The following is a 6000-nucleotide window of genomic DNA, read 5'->3' on the forward strand; positions in this document are numbered from 1 at the left end:
AAGCCAACACAGTGATCCATGAAACAGGATACAGAGCGCACATGTGCTGAGTCAAAGTGATAAATTATACACGATTCCTAAAGCACCTGTCCCTCATTCCTAAAAAGTGCTTTAAGCATAAGTAGACAACGTATGGCCGGAAGCTAGAATTTTACTTTGTAACGTTTACACAAATGTATCGATTCGCTTCATAAGGCCTTTATTAGCCCCATTAGCCCTTGAAAATCAAGCTTTTAAAATGTTCTTTATATGTCTATGTGGGGTTTTTAATATGTTTTAAGACAAACCATGTGTAAATTCATGTCAATACCATTGCTGAGTATTTTCTCCTTAAAACTGCAGTGCGACGCGGTTTGAAATGACGTCACAAATTACCTCGTAACCAATCACATCAACGTATTCTAATTTACATATTCATAGAACCGCACATAGTAAGGCAGCAGAGTTACATTCAAGCTATTTTAAGGCATGCAGAATTTTTTTTTTTTTCAAGGGAAAAACATTTTAATATGTCATTTTGGTGATCGAAGATGAGTTTTAAGTGATAAAATTATTGACTACAGGGGGATTTGAAAAATGTGAAGATACCAGCATCTCTGCCGGCAGCTTTCAATTTTCAAATGTGTATCTGTGTAAGCGCTCTGTAAAGAGCCTCAAAGGTTTCCATTTGAAGCGTTGATCATTGAAGCCAATCACAGACAAATCTTTTGAGCACATGAATGCAATGGCCAATCAAAGGTGTTTGAACCTGATGGAATCTCTTGTACTCACGGACAGCTCTAAAACGCACCTGGGCAAAAAAAAAGTGTCCCAGTAGTACTGTTGTTACTCAACTGTATTGCCCTCCAGGGTGAAATGCAAGAGGTTTATTGAGGATGGAACATGTGAATGGCATGTTTTGGCACGTTTTACTCTAAGGAGCACATTCTGTACATTCTGTTAGTTGCACTTTCCCAGGCAATCCCAAAAAACCCTGACATTCCAGAGCCAAATTTCATAGAGACTTGGGTCACATGACCTACAGTTTACTCAGAAATTCTTAGTAATAGCAACATCAAACTACCTTTCTGTATTTTTGTCTTAGTCGTCATAGTGAACTTCTACTCTTAAGGAACTACTCTCTACTTTTGACCTGTCAAAACCATGGAGCGGAGCTTCTCAAACTTTAGCGTCCCGTGACAGGTTTTGTTCTAGAGAAATGCCTGGGCTGCTCTTGCTCTAGTTTTGTGCTCTGCAAGCCCCTTTTTAGTAATAAGCACTTTTCTCAAGGCATTTCCCCAGAGACTGTCAGGATAAATTTAGGGGCGACTTTGTGAGCCGAGCGGAAAAAAAAAACATGCTGAGTACACACACACACACACTCTCTCTCTCTTTCTACCTCTAAATTTGGAGGACTGCAGTGCAGGGATATTAAAAAGCCTGAATCATTACTGCCTTCAGAGAACTTGATAAATTACAGACACATCACAGGGCTGATAGGTCAACGGATGGGCCGTAATGAGAGGGATAACAAACTGACGACAAACTCACTTTTACTTCTTTAGCAACCCACTGAAACCACCCCGGTTTATAACTCATGTCATTCTGAAACAATTCGAGTTGTGAAACATTAAAGGAAATATTTTGAAGAATGTCCACGCTGTTCTTTTTCACACAGCGCAAGAAAATGCTAGCGTTCAGAAAGTGGTAAGATCCTTTAAATGTCTTTAAAAGAAGACTATCAGGCTCACCAAGATTGCATTTATTTGATACAGTAAAAACAGTAATTTTGTGAAATGTTATTAAAATAAAGGTTTTGTTTTTGTATTGTAAAATGTCAATTATTCCTGTGATGCAAAGCTTAATTTTCAGCATTATTGCTAATGCAATGCACAGATAATTTTTAATCAATTACACTATATGGGTTTTGATCCCAATTGAATGAAATCAGTATCAAAAAAATCCATCTTACTATTTATCATAATTCATTTAAACTGCAATTACGATGAGAGTAACTTTCTAAATATAACATTATGGGTTTAATACAATAAGGTTCAATTTGTTATGATTGGTTAACAAATATTAGTTAACATGAACGAACAATGAAAATCTGTTCACATTATTTAATGGACCTGAGCTAACATGAACAGTTGTATTTTTGTTAACTAAAGAAAAACAGAGATCAATACGTAGTTATAATAAATAAATAGCATTCCCTAACATTAACCAATGGAACCATGTTGTGAAGTGTTACTGAAATATGAAATATTGGGGAAAATGAAATGATACTATTTTTTAGGCTATGAAACTAAAAATGTCAGTAGTTGATGGCAATTCGTAATGAGTGAATCAAAGAATCATTCATTCAACTGATTTGTTCAAACTAGCTGATTCATTCATGAAAGATGGAAGAGTCTTCATTATTTTTCTATAATTTAATGGCCTTGAGTCAATTATATCACACGAGCAAGAGTGCTTTTTTTTTCTCGAATATCAGCTTGATTGCAAAATGTGATATTCATTATAAAATGAACTAATATTTTTTCGTTCGTTCGTTTTCAGAGTTGACTGGAAAAGATTTGTTCATTTTGATGAACGAGTTCGAACAGGAGGTTTACAGGTTTGGTTACCAGTAAAGCGCATTTTATGGAGAAAAATCCTGGAATGTTTTCATCAAAAACCTTAATTTCTTTTCGACTGAAGAAAAAATGACATGGACATCTTGGATGACATGGGGGTGAGTAAATTATCAGCATTTTTTTTTTTTTTAAAGTGAACTATTCCTTTAGCTAATGGAGGGCTATTGCTTAAGTTATCTGGCTGTATTGAGATGTTTCAATAGTGGTTTAAAGGGTAAAAGATCAGATACTTTGGGTCTATCTGTGCACGTGCCTGGTGACCAGGGGCAATCAACTATAAAAAGCAGTCCTCGTGCACTATATTTCAAGTCTTTCAGGCTCATACAAAAGCTTTATTTGATGAAAAGACCCAAAATAAAGCCATTATCCACTATTAATGCATTAGCTCTCGAATGTCATTTCCACATGCGCATATTCAAACATAGCACACCAGATTTGACGTCATTGCCAGATCTGTTCTCACGAGTTGTATAAAGCAAACATAACAAGCCAATTTTCATTATGCAGAAGGGTGAATGACATTTAAGAGCAATGTGAGCAAATTAAGACAGAATTTATTCTTTTGTTAAAATTGTTCCTTTAAAAAATGCCCTTTTATAAGCTTGAAAAGAAATAGCTGGTTCTTAAACAAAAAACAAAAAAACTAAAATTAATGTTGTTTTGAGGTGGTGCCCTTAAATAAAGCCGTGCAACCGTTGATAAACACAGCACTGCCAGACACTTGAGCTGTTATGTGTGTGTATAAATATAGAGATACCAATGAAATGAACAAACCTTTCATGCTCTTCTCCCTCACAATACCAGCCAGACACACTAACACCTCATCAAAATACATCACATAAGCACATGGTCAGTCGCAGCGCTTCTATGTTTAGAGAGAACGTCCAGGGGAAGGACGTCACCCCTCATGATACTAATCTTCGCATGAACAGTTTGTCGCATTCACAGTCTCGACTTGGCCAGCTCCTGTTATTCATAATTCCTGATTCAGCCGCAGGGAAACCCTGGCATTTGCCTGGAAGCCGGCCATGTTGCCGCTGCCCTTCGACCCGTGTCCTACACATTAGAGAATGTTTTTAGCACGCTCTGTAACGGCACGGTCTAAATCACATTACGAGATTGTAATACTCACATACACACTTTGTACTTTCTAACCTTGAGCTTAACCATTTCAAAGAGTGTTAAATAACTGTTAAATAACAGTGTAGTTGCTGAAAGACATGACACAAATCACTGTTTACGTTACCTAACATGGTAGGCAGTTATGGTATAGAAGATGGTAAAGGCACCATTTAACGTTACTATGTAAAATATGGAATATGGCACGCCATGGTCTTTCAAAGAGCAAATGCAAATGCAAAAAAAAAAACAAAAAAAAAAACAAAAAAAAACTATGGTATTTACTATGGTACATGGTGTTCAAAATCGTATTTTTATGTTTTTGCAAGCGACATAAACAGCTAAATTTACAATAACAAAAAAATATGGAGGTGTAGGATTTCACTATGTCCTCAAAGTGTGTGAACGGGTAGGTGAGCAAACAAACACACACACATACACAGCTTAAGAGAGCAGCTGGCTCTCTTATGTAAGTGCTGCAGCTCTGTTTCTCTCTCTCTCACCATCATCAGCAGCATGTGTAATGTCCTCCTTCGTGTTGCTATGGGCCTGCGGGAATAGTGCAGTGCTGCCACCTGCTGGCGAACGCGGTTCTCAACTGGATTCATTTTAAAGATCCTTTTTTACTTTGCACCTGAAGTGGCGACAAAAACACAGTACCAAAGTTAACCATGATATAAAGTAAATAAATATCATTAAAATCAAACATCGAAATGAATCTCTAGTCTATACATTACTTTTGAGAGCTTAGATGAGCGTGTTAACAGAAGTTTAATCTTTTTTTAGTCTTAATCTTTCAGCCGTCGGTATTATGAAAAAGGATTTTTGTAATTATGTCAAACAAGACTAATGTTTTAGATTAAGGCAAACCACCTAATACCACAAAACAAATCAGATCTATTGCCAAAACTTACAGGTGTGCATTCTGTTGATTTTCCTTCAAAATGATGTCACTTCCGGGCGGATGATGTCATGTTTTGTCAGTTAAAGCCATAGATATATACACTAGACCTCACCTTGGATACGGCAGTTCATTAGAACGAATGCGTCAATAGAGCCGCCATCTTGAAACAGGGGAGCCCCTCCACTTTAATGCATCAGCGTCAATGTAGTAGACACAGGTCTAACGCAAATAAAATCACCATAAATCATCATGAATGCGATTTTTCTTGTTTTTTTGGTTTGTTCCAACGGTCAGACATGTATTTATCATTGATTCCAGAAAGAACATTTTTTTTTTTTAACATTCTTCCTAGTTCAGATTTCATCCGTGAACTTCATACGCTGCACAAAAGTCCGCCACCATCAATGAATTCGAAGTAAAGGCAGAGATAGCAACGTTACCTAGCTACTTCCTATGACAAGACCCCTGTTCCAAGATGGCGGCGGTTTTGACGCATGCTTAGAACCCCCAGGTGAGGTCTAGTGTATATGTCTATGAGTTAAAGCGATATAACAATATTGACAGAATATATATATATATATATATATATATATATATATATATATATATATATATATATATATATATATATATATATATATATATATATATATATATATGAAGAGTTCAGATGCAAAAGCCTCCAAGTGCCATTTGAAATTTTCTTTTAAAATGATAATTTTTATCAAGCTTGTATATTTAAGTTCAGTAATTTCACTTAAATGGCAATGAAGATGACCTATTAATTGTCATTTAAGGGAAATTACTGAACTTAAATATACAAGCTTGATAAAAATGGTATTTTAGAAGAAAATTTCAAATAGCATTTAGAGGCTTTTGCATCTGAACTCTTCATATATATATATATATATATATATATACACACACACACATTACACACACACACACACACAGGATGGAAATTAAATTAAATATTCCGTTATAAATGTCTAAAACTCCGTTGGCACCATTTCGGTTTGTGAATCAAACTATTTTATAACATATGAACACATTAATGAATAAAACCAAGACAGAAAGTGAATTCCCCATGAAATCGAGTTTAATAGAATTTAAAAATAAGGCTATGATGCAGTTTTAGCAAACTTTTGACAAGAAAAACAGTGTTGACAAGCCGTGGCACACACAGCAAGTCCAGTAAGATTTAAGGGATACATTGACTACACACACAAACTCATTCACACACAAAAATGCAGTAATATTTCTCAATCATCTCCACACACTCACACAACCACCCAGAAAGGTGGCGATAAACAAACATGAACAAAGAAACTGCAGTATACTTTAAAAAAAATACATGCA

At 35.7% G+C, this 6000-nt stretch overlaps 1 long non-coding RNA gene across 3 annotated transcripts in view; it reads right to left on the minus strand.

The window, feature by feature from the left end:
* The window catches only part of LOC120469589 (uncharacterized), a 42168-nt gene extending 36995 nt beyond the window's left edge, over positions 1 to 5173 (minus strand). For 2 of the 3 annotated variants that reach the window (XR_016155079.1, XR_016155080.1), the window contains exons 1-2: positions 4652 to 5173; positions 4241 to 4371 (exon numbers count right to left, since the gene is read on the minus strand). This is a non-coding gene — a long non-coding RNA (uncharacterized LOC120469589). Of the gene's footprint in view, positions 1 to 2527; positions 3675 to 4240; positions 4372 to 4651 lie in introns of those variants that run through there. The other variant, XR_005624688.2, reaches the window with a different exon arrangement.
* Positions 5174 to 6000: the final 827 nt, after the last annotated feature.

This window comes from Pimephales promelas, chromosome 3, assembly GCF_988280905.1.
Source record: "Pimephales promelas chromosome 3, fPimPro1.hap1.1, whole genome shotgun sequence".
Lineage (NCBI taxonomy): Eukaryota > Metazoa > Chordata > Actinopteri > Cypriniformes > Leuciscidae > Pimephales > Pimephales promelas.